The following is a 15,334-nucleotide window of genomic DNA, read 5'->3' on the forward strand; positions in this document are numbered from 1 at the left end:
TCCAAGCATGATATCGATTCCCCTCCAGTTCAGGTGCAACCCACTCCTCCTGTACAGGTCACTCCTTCCCTAGAAAATGACACAAGAACTTGAAACCTTGTCCCCTGCACCATCTCTTCAGACACTCATTTATCCATGCTATCACCCCATTCCTACCTGCTCTAGCCATGACACCGCCACTCTATCACTGGCACACTCCATTCGGCTTGACCCTATCTTCCCTATATTTGCCACTGAGTTGAGGCCTCTAAAGCCAAAAAAGACTGGCCTTGCCCAAATCTGCTGCTTTATACTCTCTGTCTTTCTCTCTCTCTCTCTTCCGACTTCCATGGGGCTCTGACAGCAACACTCACTGTGCCAGAGCCGCTGAGAAATTATAGTCGTGAACGCATAGGTTTATAAAAGATATTGGTTGACTTCCTCTGCAGAGATGGAGACAGAGAGATCAAGCAAGTGGAGAGAAATGTCAGAGATGGACCAAGTGAATTTAAGCGCAGTGTGGAAGTTAGAGGCAAAATAGATATAATTGATGAGCTCAGCATGGGTGCACGAAGCAGCACCAACACAGTCATCAAAGTAGCGCAGGAAGAGTTGGGGAGTAAAATGGGCAAACATAAACTGGCAAAGAGGCAGGCATAGCTTGAGCCCAAGTGAGTGCCCAAAGCTACCCCTTGGGTTCAGAGAAAGTGGGAGCTCGAAGTTTTTTAGATTATGAAGACACGTAGTCCTCTTTTATTGTCATTTAGTAATGAATGCATTACAAAATGATACAATATTTACTCCGGTGTGATATCACAAAACACAGGACAGACCAAGACTGAAAAAAATTGATAAAACCACATAATTATAACATATAGTTACAACAGTGCAACAATACCATAACTTGATGAGGAAGTCCATGATCACAGTAAAGTTCAAAGTCTTTCAAATGTCCCACATCTCACGCAGACGGGAGAAGGAAGAAAAACTCTCCCTGCCATGCTGACCACAATCCGACTCTGAGTCATCCGAAAACTTCGAGCTCTGATCAGCTCTCCGACACTGAGTACTGAGCGCCATCCCTGTCTGAACGATTCGACCTCCTTCTCGGTCGCCAAATGCAGGCAAGGCCGGGGATTTTGAGGCCTACCCTCCGAAAGATTCCCAACCACGCAGTAACGACAGCAGCGGACTGGCGTTTCAGAAATTTCTCCAGATGCTCCTCTGTGCTTTCACGTCCATCTCCATCAAATCGGAATTGTCCACAGCCCCTATTTAACAGATACGATATCATTTTTCGAAGTTCAAAGTAAATGTTTTTATCAGAGTATATCCATTTCACCATATACAACCCTGAAATTATTTTCCTGCGGGCATACTTAGCAAGTCAACAGTTTTTAGCATGCTGACCTTCATCAGTTAGTGCACTAAGTTTGAAGTGGGTGGTTGCACTACATTTGTACAAAGCGTTAGTGTGGTCACACTTGGAGTACTGTAAACATCAGAAAATGTAAACTGAAGAAGCTGAAGGATATAATTGCAGCGTGAGGACCAGTTCTGTCAGACAGAGGAGGGTGGTGGTGGAGGGGAGTTGGTTGTTTCTTTTATCAAGAAAGAAGCAGTGGGGTTTGAGGCCTTCTTGATGGGGGTATAACAAGTAATGACAGAATCTCCAGTTTGAACATGCCTGGAACTGGCAGTCACTCCAACCGAAATTGGATCCTGCTCACTGGAGTATGAGAGTTTCTGCAGAGTGGTGAGGATCTTCAGAAGCATGTTGTCAGGTCTCCCTAATGTTGCTCCCTGGTAGGCGAATATGGTTTGCAGACAGTCATAGTCTGCTGAGTTCATGATGGCTCAATCATGCTGTAACGAGAGACCTATGGATGGTGGTTAACCCAAGTGCAGAGTAAGGTCCAGAATTAATTCAGACTCAAAATAAACAAGATGATACAAACAAAATCCAAAGGCAAAATCACAAACAGCAGGACTAGAAATGGAACTCCTATGATTGAGCACTGAATGCTAAGCATGAAGCCTTTAAGTCCAGACTTTCCATGAAGGAATGTGGCAGGCAATAATTGGCAGTCTGAGTCTGTGAGGGCCAGTGGCAGATAACCATAATCCGGATGGAGCGCTGGATCTTGGAGGCCTGCCACTGTTCAGTCAGCACCATGTAAATATCACAACAAATCCCTTGGAGTGAGTAACAGAAGGGTTCTTTGGTGTGTTATATTGTACAGCAGTAAACACCCAGGAGTGAACTACAGGCTGAGACCTAATCCAGGGGTTTGGAGCTTTTGTATTAAACAGATCACTGGGACTACTTTACAGGCTTCAATCTAATGCAAGGATTTGGGGAGATAATATGTTGAATAATAGATTCCCAAGAGTGAATTATAGGTCTTAATCTATTCCAGGTGTTCAGAGGGAGTATATATAAATGAACAAATCCCCAGCAACGATGTGGAGGTTGGGATACAATACATGGTATTGGGGATTGGTATATACTATAGATTAACATTTACTGTGATTCAATCAGTGTGTGATTCCCTTGCTCTGACTTTGTAGCTATTTCTCGGAAGGATAGTCAGGTGGCAACAAACAGAAGATGGAGAAACCCATGCAGCTGGTTTATAACATAGACAGGAAGCTGCAACTTAACCCAGATGCTGTGAATGTCCTCCAGTCCATCGAGGATCCAATGGTTGTTGTGGTTATTGTTGGTGCTGCTCGTACAGGGAAATCCTACCTCATGAACTGTCTCGCGGGAGACAAGAAGGGTAAGGCAGTAGCTGTAAATGTCCACTTCTAACCTTTCACCTCTATTTCCTATCTGTCTTGCAGAAATTATCCTGAGACCTGGGACACACAGAGCACCCTTGCATTGTCAAGCATTCAACAGTGGGAAATGCACTGGAGATATCCATTGGTGAAACATTGGTGTTCCCATCACTGTTCTAGACAATGGATCCAGAGAGATCTGGGGAACTTAAACTGCATGCTTGTTTCATATCTCGGATGCAGAGAGCACACTGATCTCGTTAATGGCGACCAGAGTTACTTCCTGTAAAACCAACTCTGCGTTGACCATCAATGTCCTTTTTCACAAATTCTACAACAATCCCATTTTATTCTTCCCATGTCCCCAACAATTCCTCTCAAACCCTATCCCTCAGTCACAAACTAGGGATAGGCTACTCACAATCTGCATGTCTTTGGGCTATGGAAGGTGATAGATGTTCTTGCACAGTTTACCTCTCTATCTCTCTCCCTCTGCAGGATTCTCAGTGGATTCAACCGTCCAGGCTCACACCAAAGGAATCTGGATGTGGTGTCGACCCTTCCCTCAGAGACCCAATGAGGTCCTCCTGTTGTTGGACACCAAGGGTCTGGGAAATCCTGAGAAGGTCAGTCCCTCCCTCACAACTATCCCCCTCCTCAGAACAGTGGTTTCATTACCAAATGAGTAACCGACAGACAGAGGAACAATCCACAGACCAGAGTTCAAATCCCACCACAGGCGATGGGGATGTTTAAAGTCTCTTTTCAATCTAGATTTAAAGTAAAAACTTACTAATTTGTTAATTAATTAACATCTTTATCACATGTACATGCTGATCTTCAGGGAAGAATTCTGACCTCTTCTTCATTGGAACTGCATGCGGTCCAAGAGCATTACCCACTCAAAGTTTCCTATCCCACCCATACCAATTCCCATCCCCATCCTCTCAAATGAAAAAGATGTTAAGGTAGCATGAGAGTGTGCTCTTCCCCAGCTCTGTGGTGGTGACCACTAGCTGAGACTTGGTCTGTAAGTCTTCCCTAGGCCATACACCTGCCACTGGTGGCATTGACAGGAAGGATGCTGTGGAGAGAAGCCTCACCCACCAACCTCTGTAAACACTGCGTCAGAAATGTCCAGAAATGGGATGGTTATCCATTAGACTAATCCCTGAGCAAGAGCTCTCACTAACTGTTTGTCTGTCCTTCCTGCAAGGAGACAGCCAGAATGATAATTTCATCTATTCGCTGGCCATCCTTCTGAGCAGCATCCTCATTTACAATGGTCAAAGTAACATAGACCAGAAATCCCTGCAAGACCTACAGTATCCTTCACTGGTGTTTCTCAGCCCCTCCCTTTCAGGCGATATTTCTACAGTAACCAGTGTCTCTCAGTCTCTCTCTCTCTCGGGAATATCAGCACAGCGACCAATGTCTCTCAATCCCACTCCCTTGGGGAAATATTATACACTGACCAGTTTTTCTCAGCCCGTCTCTCTCAGTGGGATATCTGTGCACAGACTTACATTTCTATGTCCCTTTCTTTTGGTATATACCTGTAAACTGATAGCTGTTTCTCAATCATAGAGTCATTGAGTTATACAGTAGGGAAAGTATTCCTTCGGCCATGCTTGTCCATACCACCAGATATGTATTCTCAAGCTGATTCCATTTTCCAGCACTTCGCATATTCCTCTGAATTCTCATAATCTTCATACCTGTCCACGTACTTCGTTAATGTGTCTAATGTACGTGCCTCACCCACTTCCCCTGCTGGCTCGTTCAATATAATCAACATCCTTTATGTATGCAAAAAACAAAATCTCAGGTTCTTATTAATCTTATCACTCTAACCGTAATACTATATCCTGTCGTTTTCATTTCCCCAACCTTGCAAACAAAGACCACTGACTCTGTCAATGCCCTTCATGATCTTTGTCATTACAGCTGTGAGATCACCCCTCATTCTTCTATGCTCCAAAGAATAAAGGCCAAGATGTCTAACCTCTCAGTTCTATGACTCCTGGCAACATCGTTCAAAATGTTTCTTTGCACTCTTTCTGGTTTAATCACATCCTTGCTATAACTGCATGACCAGAACTGTACACAGTACTCCAAGTGTATCCACACTAACACTTCGTACAATCATAGTGTAACCACCCACTTCAAACTTAGTGCACTAACTGATGAAGTCCAGCATGCTAAAAACTTTATTCACACCCCCGTTCTCTCTACTTGTGACTCCCCTTTAAGGGAACCTTGCTCCAATACGCCAAGGTGCTTCTGTTGTGCAAAAGTATCTAGATCCCTTACATTCAATGCAAAAGTCCTACAATGATTAGTCCTTCCGAAATGTAACTCTACATCCTTATCTGAATTCCATTTGACATTCTTGAGCCCAGCTGCCCAGCTGACCAAGATCCCACTGCACTTGCTGGTTCCCCTCTTCACTGTCCGCTAGAACAGTGAAATAATGCATGAGAACTGTGCCCATCTCCAGCAGTTCCACAAATACATTTCCATCTTGGTCTTTCAGAGGCGCTATTTGCCCTATGTTCCTCTCATTTCATTAATATAGTTGTAACATCACTTAGAACTCTCTTTAATTTTCATAGCTGAAGTCACCTCATGCTCCGTTCTGCTCTCCAAATTTCCACCCTGAGTTTACTCTGGCATCTTCTATATGTATTCAATGATTCACTTTTTCCCAGCTACCTGTTTCTGAATCAGGACATCTCCTCTTTCCACGACCAAGTTTACAATAATCCTTGACATCTAGGACTCTGAAACACCAGCAGCTTTGCCTTTTACTCATCGAGTCTCTATTTGTTGAGGAGATATCTCCACCATGACTGGTGTCTCTTAGACACACTCTGTCTGAGTAGGAGATCTGAAAACTGACCAGCGTCTCCCAGTACCCCTCTCTAAGGTGGAAATCCGTACTCTGACAGGTGCCACTCTCTCTGTCTGCCTCTCTCAAAGGGAGATCTGAATACTGACCAGCATATCTCAGTAACTCTGCCTCGGGAGAAGATCTGTACAGTGACTGACATTCCTCACCATTTTCCTGCCAACCCTTCATTCCTTTATCCTTGATGTTGTTCCTAGTTTTGTGACTGAACTGTCTAAGCGGATCCAGATGAAGTCCCAGCCTGATGACTATGACAGTTGGGATTTTGTCCGTTTCTTCCCTGAATTTGTTTGGGTGATCCGTGATTTTATACTGGACATGAAGATCGATGGAAAAGGTGTGACTCCGAATGAGTACCTGGAGCACAGTCTGAAACTGAAGGACAGTGAGTATGTGGCAGTGCCAGTCTCTGAGGAGATAGGGTGAACTTGGAAAGGGGCCAGAGAAGGGAGGGAGCAGGGTTGAATTCAGTGTGTGAGAGGGTGGTGGTGGAAGGGGCAATCTGTTACCTTTGATGATCTGTACACACACATTCCAGGGTCTCCCGGTCCATTCACATCTCTCATTCCCCACTGACTCTGCATTCTCCTGCCCTGTTCACATTTACATTACCTCACAATTCCCTGAAATAACTTGATACCAAAGTACACCATCCTCTGGTTTGATGGTATAAATATACTATTCCCACCCAGGTGACTCCTCTGTCCCATCAGAGTTTCATCTGATTGGCTGATTGCCACTCCCCACACACACCCTTCTCAATCAACATGATCCACAACTACCCTTTATGTCACATCATTCTCCTCCATGACAAGTCATCTATGACCCAACTACAATGCACTTGATGCCCCTTCCACACATCCCTCATCATCACACCTCACAAACTGTCTCCCCTCTATTTCCTTCCTGTCCTTCCCCTATTCCTCCCCACAGTCCTGTGGCTAACAGTCACCATGTTGGGAATGGGAGAACAGACTCAGTAAGGGTGATTCCTGCCTGATTCCTGGTTCTTTTTTACAGGTGAGAGCAGTGAGCAGGACAAGGAATATAATGAACTCCGCAGGTGTATCTGCAATCATTTTCCGTCACGTTGTGGCTTTGCAATTCCCTTTCCCACAGAGCCAAAGAAACTCAAGCAGCTCCAGGAATTAGATGACAAGCATCTGTATGAGGATTTTGTCACGGAGCGGCAGAAACTCATCAATTACATTCACACCCACAAGAAAGTCAAGAGAGTTGTTGGGGGTCAGCTGGTCACGGGCAGGAGTGAGTAACTGGGCAAAACCTCGCCACCTCTCTTCAGTATAACACACTAACCTGGCATGAGAAAATCTGCTGATGCTTGAAGTCCAAAGCAACACACACAAAATGCTGGAGGAACTCAGCAGGTCAGCCAACATCGATGGAAAAGAGTAAACTCCCATCTTTCCACACTGTGACTCTTAATCAGGACTAGAAAGAAAGGGGAGAAATCAGAATGAGAAGATTGGGGGGGTGGGAGGAACAAGTACAAGGTGACAGGTGATAGGTGAAACTGGTGGAGGTGGTGAAGAAAGGAGCTGGGAAGTTGATTGGTGAAAGAGATAAAGGGCTGGAGATGGGAGAATCTGATAGGAGAGGGCAGAAGAGAATGGAAGAAGGGAAAGGGGGAGAAGCACCAGAGGAAAGTGGTGGGCAGGTAAGAACAGAAAGTGTGAGAGTGAAACAAGAATGGGGAATGGTGAAGAAGATGAGGTTGGTAAATGACCGGATGTTCGAGAAATTGACGCTCATGCCATCAGGTTGGGCACCTTCACTCTGCCAGAAAACGCGGTATTTTCTGGTGGCCACCCATTTCAATTCTACTTTCCATTTCCATTCCAACATGTTAGTTCATTACCTTGTCTACTGCCAGGATGAGGGCACATTCAGGTTGGAAGAGCAGCACCTTATATTCCATCTGGGTAGCCTCCAACCTGATGGCATGAACATCGATTGGATGTGTGTATAACAGGCGTGAATGGAAAGCAGGTTGGATCCAATTGGAGCAACACACACAAAGTAACATTTCCAGCAGCTGCAGATTTTCTCTTGTTTGTGATTTGATTACTACTCTGCGAAGTCTCTTCCAGGGATGCCAACCCTGAAGAAGTTTAAAACTTCCCTTCGACAGGAGTTCAGTGAAACCCTCTCTCACAGCTCCCCTCTGTGATCTCTGCTGCTTTTCAACACTTTGACCACATGCTTTCCCAGACCACTCACCTTGTGTTTCTCTCTCCCCTCCCTCACCTTTGAAATCTACTCTACAACTTTGTTTCTCCTCCACTTCTGCCAAAGAGTTTCAGTCCTAAACGTCAACCGTACTTTTGTTTCCATAGATGCTGCCTGGCCTGCTAAGTTCCTCCAGCATTCTGTGTGTTTTCCTTGGATATCCAGCATTTGCAGATTTTCTCTTGTTTGTAATGGGATCCAATTGGAAATGTGTATACTGAAATTAAATTGGAAAGGGTAGAGACCATTAGAATGGTGTTAAATGGAAGTTAAAACAAAAGGGTTGGGATCGCATTGGAAGTGTGTACAATGGAAAAGAATGGGAAGGGGCTGAGATTCGATTGGAAGTGAGTACAATGGAAATTTATGGGAAAAAGCTGGGATCCCATTTGATGCGAGTACAATATAAATGAATGTGAATAGGTAGATGGGAATGAGTGGGTTAGTATGGTATACCAGCATGAATGGAGAGGGTAGAAATGAATGGGAAGAAATAGAGACCACTGCGAGTGAAAGAAGGTATGGGGTCCTATTGGAAATATCAACTGTGGTCTTGAATGGGAAGGGTTGGGAGCATGGACTGTGGGATTGAGTGTATGAATGATGGGAGAGAATTGGAGGGGGTGTAATCCCATTGGAAGTGAATGAGAATGGGTTGGGTACATTGGGATGTGGAGAGTGGGAATTGAGGGTGTGATCAGATCCCCAGGCACTGACCTCCAGAACCATTCCACACAGGATTTGTTGAATTGACCAAGGCATACGTGGGCATGATGGAGGATGGGGTCCTACCGTGTGTAGAGAGCAGTGTCGCTAAATTAGTGGAGGTGGAAAACCAAGCAGCACTAGATGAAGCCCTGGAATTCTATGACAATGAAATGGGAAAAAACTCAGAATCTGATGACCTTACGATGAGCAGACTCATAGAGACTTACAATATGAAGAGTATAGAGGCAATCAATATCTTCAACAAAAGATCTATGGACAACAACAGCAGCAAATACATCCAACAGCTGGAGGTGAGCTTCTAGTGTTCAGTGATTACCAACTGACTCATCTCCAAACACCAGTTCCTAGACCCAACCCATTCAAACATAGACTGAGAGATAGAGAGCAAAGATATCATCCAGAAAGTGAAGGACTGAGAGACACTGGATAGTGCCGGTCACTCCCTGAGTTAGAGTGGCAGAGAAAGACCAGTTTGTATACAGATCACTCCTTGCCAGTGTACAGATCTCTCCCTGAGAGAGAGCAACTCCAAGATACATTCAGCATACAGATATCTCCGTGAGAAAGAATGAATCAGAGATACAGTTAGTGTACAGATCTCTCACTGAGCGAGGTGGACTGACAGACACTGGTCAATATACGGATCTCTCCCTGAGAGAGAGCAACTCAGAAATAAAGTTACTAATCAGATCTTCCCCTTAAAGAGAGGCACTGAGGGACACTGGTCAGCGTACAATACTTGGTCTCCTAGTTTATTGTACATTTTTCCCTCACTACTAGGAGAAGATGAGATCCACTTACATGAAACTCATGGCCAAGATCAAGGAAAAGTCACAAGACCAATGCAAGGCACATCTTCTAAAAGTAATGGAATCATTTACAGAAAAACTGACATCTGGATATTATCGGAAACCTGGAGGTTACCAGGAGCTGAAGGAGGATCTTAATAAGGCCATCAAGGAATATGAAGAAAGGACCAAGAACCAGATGGAAGTATGTTCAATATTTTACAGCAAGGCATTTACTTTTCAATTCTCATAGCTTTTCCTTCCTCTGACTTACATGAATTCAGAACACTCCCCACACCCCCCTTGCCTCCTTCCATACACCCAACAAAAGAGAATTTGATTTCTACCCTCCGTAACATCTGGAATGGGATTAACTGGGTAGATTGAGTCTGTAATCGGGAAACAAGTTATGGTGGCTGTGGGAGGAGTTTCAGCAGCTAGGATTTGTCAATGATGGGGGTAGTGCTTTTGGGGCTGTGGGAGGAGATTTAGTGAGTGGAGGGTCAGTAATGGGGCAGAGTACCCATGAGCTGTGAGAATTATCTTTTAACGATGGTTTTCAAAGCCATCCAATCTCTCCCTTAAAAATTCTTAACTGTGCTTCAATGGAGGGAGTTCCAAAAAACAATCCTGCATTGAGAGTAAAATGCCTGCCTCATATCTCCGTTGATCAAGCTACCTGTTTATCTAATTCAGCTTTGAAATTCATGACCATTACTGATTCTGGGTTTTCCCACAGAAGTGAATAGTCATAATCTGTCCTACCTTCTGTAATAAGGTCATCTGTCCTTCCAGGTATCAGTCCAGGAGCCCATCGCTGAACTGCTTCCAGTGTGTTAGTGTTAAAGGAGACCTATACTGTCCATATTCCAGATGTAATCTCACCAAAACCTGATATAACTGAAGTATTACCCTTCCACTTTAGTTACACACTCGACCTCTCCCTCTTACTGGCACATAAACATTTGGTAAATTTTGCACTACGACACCCAGATCCCTCTACATCTCAGAACTTCACAAACTCTCCCATTTGGTTAATATGCTTCTATTTATCTTTCTGCCATAATGGTATTTTGCATTATCCCACATTGTGCTCGATTTGCCTGATCCTTGTCCATTCACAGAAAATATCTCTCTACTCATTGCCACTGCTGTGTGTCGTTCTTACAAGTTATCCTTCTGTCATTTGGAAATAAATTCTGCCTTCATTCAAGGCCACAATATAAATTGCACATAGTTTTCAGTTGTGGATTTACCAATTTCCAGTAGATTGGTAAGATGAGTTCTCTTATTCCATATCGATCCCTAGCAATAGACATTTGATGGTGAGAGCCCATCTCTAGTCTGTTGTGGGCTGGTGTGATGGGAGAGAGAGTAGGACATGAATAATTGTATCTTCTCTTCTCTGTAGGGGTCGGCTGTCCTCACCAGTTACCTGGAAGAGAAAAAAACTTGTCTAGACCAGGTACAGGAGATGGACAACAAGCTGACGGAGGAACAAAAGCATATCTCTGGTGAGAACATAAACAAAATGCACAAAATATTCAGGTCAAGGTGCATCTACAGATTTAAAATTAATTTGTCGAGTCTGAAAACTAAAAATGTGAGACATTTCTGCTGGGTATTTCACCTCAGTGATCATCAGAAACATAGTGAGATCAGGGAGGGGTGTGCTTATGTTCTTGGACATGTTCATATGAAGAAGAGGTTGTTGTAGGGTCTCTCGAACAACATAAAAGGAAGGCCAGAATGGCGTGCCCAAGAGGAGGGGGTAGATTTGAGGCAGGAGTAGGGGTCATTAATGAGGAATGGGTAATCCCTATCGAAGAGTTATAGGTGCAGAGACAACAGAAGGACTTGGCATATGATGTAATTGGAATTCGAGCATAACTAGCAATTCATTAATCCTTTATTGTGCACTGGTCATTTATGTTTGAAATGCATAGACTATATGTCTTTGCCCTAGGCTGTACTGCTGCCAGACAATAACGAATTCACATCATATGTTGGTGATAATAAACCTGATTCTGACTTCTGAACTCATTGAGGTGTCAGCACATGGAGGATAAGGGAAGGTCCTGGCTGAGGACAGAACTCTCCACTTCAGAGAGAGGAAGATCAGACAGGCTATTGAAGACATGACAGGAGGTGGGATTGGGGTCAGAGGTGGGTGGAGGGTCAGAGAAATTGTAGGGAGTAAGGAGGCAAAAAGCGGAGGGCTCAGAGGGTTGAAGTGGTTGTGGGATACTGGGGGGCATAGGATACCAGGAGTGAAAGATGGTAGAAACAAAGGAGCAGTAGGACCCAGTGGTGGTATAGAATAACAAAATTACAGTGGCAGAGGCAATAAACAAAAATATCCAATGCTTGTTAGAATAGATCGGTAGGTGTGATGGGGACTTACTCATTGTGTGGACAGATCAAATAGGTCAAGGAAATCTTGAAGAGGACTACATAGAATGCATCTGTAATAGTTTCTGAAACAGTGCGTTACTGAACCTACAAGGGAATGTGCTATCTTTTCCTCATCCTGGGTAATGAGAGAGGGTAACGATCTTGTAGTTAAAGATCATTTTGGAAAGGGTGATCAGAGTATAATTATACAATAGTTTGATTATGCCGCAACAAAGGAGAATACAACGGGATGAGAGAGGAGTTGGATAGTGTAGACTAGACACAGGCTGGTGGGTCAGTGGCTGCAGGAGTGGGACCCCATCATTTATACTGATCATGGCCGTGGGTGATGGGAATGGAATGGAAAAAAAGCTGCGTGACACCGATCCCTCTCACAGGACAGAGTAAGGGTGCTCCAGTGGTTGGGGAACCTCCCAATTCTGGGACAGTGAACTGGCTAACAAGGAGAACACAGCCAATAAAGACTGTGTTTTATGTTCATACTCCCGAGTAGCCCAAGAGCTGCACATTTCTAATGAGGAATAGTTTCCCTGGACTTGTTTGCCAGGGTTCAGAGACTGTGCGAAGGGTTCTGGTGAGGAGACTTGCTCATCTCTACCTCAGGGCGTTGCTCTGGATGGACTTCCAGAACCAGGAACGATGAAGCCATCCTTCAGTCTGATGCCTAATGTAGAGAGGCTACCTCCCATGTGGTCACCAACAGGCCCAGTTTCCCCTGAGATGTCTGAGGATTTCTCCACCACTGATCTTTGGGTTAGGATTGTGTTGGAGATGGAACAAGCTGATGGGTCTGAGAGACCCGTTTCAGAGAGAGGAATGCATGTTTCAGCGATAAGTGGCTTCTCCCTGGAGGGAGGCCGGTACTTGTGTGGTTTGGGGCGTGGGGGGTGGTGGCTGGTGTCCATTGACAGTGAGAAGAGGGACTGCTATGTATCATGTGCAATGATTCCTCTCATCCTGGTCCTGCAAAAAGACACCACTGGCTACTGACTTCTAGGTTGGAAATGGCACAGCTCATGAGGTGTGTCCATACCATTCTCCAATACACCTGGTTCTGTGTTTGGACCACCACCTGTTGTGGGCAGAGCTCATTCTATCACACATGTGGGCAGGGTCCACGTACCAGCACTTTAACAACTAGCACTTTAATAGGCTGGAGGACAGCCCATTTCAAAGATTTGTTTTGACTGTTGTGAGAGACGTAGAGGGAGAGCAAGGGAGATTCCCTCTCCAAGGGTCATGGGCAAAGCTCACATTAGTCTCTTCTGTCAGGTATATATTTGGGGGCCGACCAAGGAGAGGAGAAGATGTGAGAAGGAGGACAAAGATGACTTCTTAAATATGTTGTTGTTCTTTGTATATATATTTGCAAAGAATAATCTGAGAAATATCTAAAAGATTACTTTCTGAAAAAAAACAGGTTGAACAGTGATGTCCTTCTTTAAAGAATGGGATTTCCCACCCTCCACTCTTGATACTGACCTCACTCTCATCTCTTCCATCTGCCGAACATCTGCACTTACCCCATCTTCTCACAGCCTTCACAGTGATAAATTCCTCTTGTCCTTACCTCCCACCCCATGATCCCCCAGCACATCATCCTCCACAACTTCCATCATCTCCAAAGGGGTCCTACGACTAAATATATCTTTACCTCCCACACTCTGCTTTCTGAAGGGATTGCTCCCTCTGTGATTCCTTTACCCATTCATCCACACCCCTTCCCAAATAATCACCCTCCTGGCACTTATCCCTGCAAGCAGCCTAAGTGCTCACCTGCCCGTACGCCTCCTCCATCATCTCCATTCAGGGCCCCAATCAGTCCTTCCAGGTGAGACAACACTTCACCTGCAAATCTCATGGGGTTGTCTATTGTGTCTGTTGTTCCCGATGCAGCCTCCTCTATATTGATGAGACGCGTTATAAATTGGGGGACCGTTTTGTCGAGCACCTCCATACCATCCGCCACAAGTGGGACTTACCGGTAGCCAAAAATTCCGATTCGCATTGCGACATGTTCGTCCATGGTCTCCCCTTGTGCCAAGAAGAGATCACGCTCAGGGTGGAGGAACAATAATTTATATTCTGTCCGGGAATCCTCCAACTGATGGCATGATTATTGATTTCTCCTTCTGGTAAGCAAGTTCCCATCACTCCTTCCTCTATTCCCCACTCTGACCATTTACTTCTTCTCCCCTGCCTGTTACTACCCCCTGAGTTCCCTCCTCCTTCCCTTTCTCCTATAGTCCACTCTCCTCTCTTATCAGATTGCTTCCTCTCCAGCCCTTGACCTTTCCCACCCACCTAGCTTCACCCATCATCTTTCAGTTTGCATCTTTCCCCTCACCTTCCCTTTTTATTCTGACATCTTCCCCCTTCCTTCTCAGTCCTGAAATAGGGACTCTGGTGAAACATTGACCGTCTATTCATTTCCAGAGATGCTGCCTGACCTGCTGAGTTCCTCCAGCATTTTATGAATGTTTCTTAGATTGAACAGTAAGTGAAGCTCCCCCTCAGTTTCTTGACTCACACACCTCGAGAAGTGACCCCTTCACCACTCTGCACAGACTAATCAGTTCACCCTCTGCCCCTTTTTTTTCAGCTTTGGAAGAGAAGCTCTCAAGGCTGAAACATGAGAAGGAGAAGATGGAGCAGGAGAGGAAGGCAGCTGAGGAACACAGGAATAAGGAGATCATGGAGCAGATCAGGAAAAAGTTTGAGGCGGGTAAAAAATGCAATGTGGAGGAGCTGAAGGAAGCCATGGAGCATATGAGGAATGAGGTGGAGAAATACAAATTAGAGGGCAGGATGGAGGATGCAGGAAGGGCCCAGCAGATGTACGAGTACCTGGAGAAGAAGTATAAAGAGGCAACAAAATGGAGTTTCGCGAAATTCATACAAGAGATTGTGGTTATGTTTCAATACCTGACAGAGGCTGTGGCAAATCTATTTTCATCATAAGACCTCAAGACTATAAGAAATAGGAGCAGAATTAGGCTCTTTGGCCAATTAAGTCTGCTCCACCATTTCCTCATGGCTGATCATTTTTTTTTCCTCTTAGGCTTATTCTCCTGCCTTCACCCCATATCCCCTTATGCCCTCTGCCTTAAATATACATACAGACCTGGCCTGCACAGCACCCTGTGGCAATGAATTCCATCGATTCAACTTCTTTGGCTAAAGAAACCCCTCCTCATCTTCATTCTAAAAGGATACGCCCCTAGACTTTCCCACTATCAGAAACATCCTGTCCACATCCACTCTATCAAGGTCTTTCACCATTCAATAGATTTCAATGAGGTCACCCCTCATTCTGCTTAAATCCAGTGAATACAGGCCCAGAGCCTCAGATGCTCTTTACATGACAAGCTGATCAAACATGGAATCATTTTTGTGAACCTCCTTTAAATCCTCTCCTGTTTCAGCACATCGCTTCTAAGATAAGGTAAAGCTGCTCACAATACTCCAAGTGAGGCCT

At 44.8% G+C, this 15,334-nt stretch overlaps 1 pseudogene; it reads left to right on the plus strand.

Annotated features, from left to right (window-relative positions):
- Positions 1 to 1,715: 1,715 nt before the first annotated feature.
- On the plus strand, positions 1,716 to 14,817 carry LOC134353503 (guanylate-binding protein 1-like; annotated as a pseudogene).
- Positions 14,818 to 15,334: the final 517 nt, after the last annotated feature.

This window comes from Mobula hypostoma, chromosome 11 (assembly GCF_963921235.1).
Source record: "Mobula hypostoma chromosome 11, sMobHyp1.1, whole genome shotgun sequence".
Taxonomy (NCBI): domain Eukaryota; kingdom Metazoa; phylum Chordata; class Chondrichthyes; order Myliobatiformes; family Myliobatidae; genus Mobula; species Mobula hypostoma.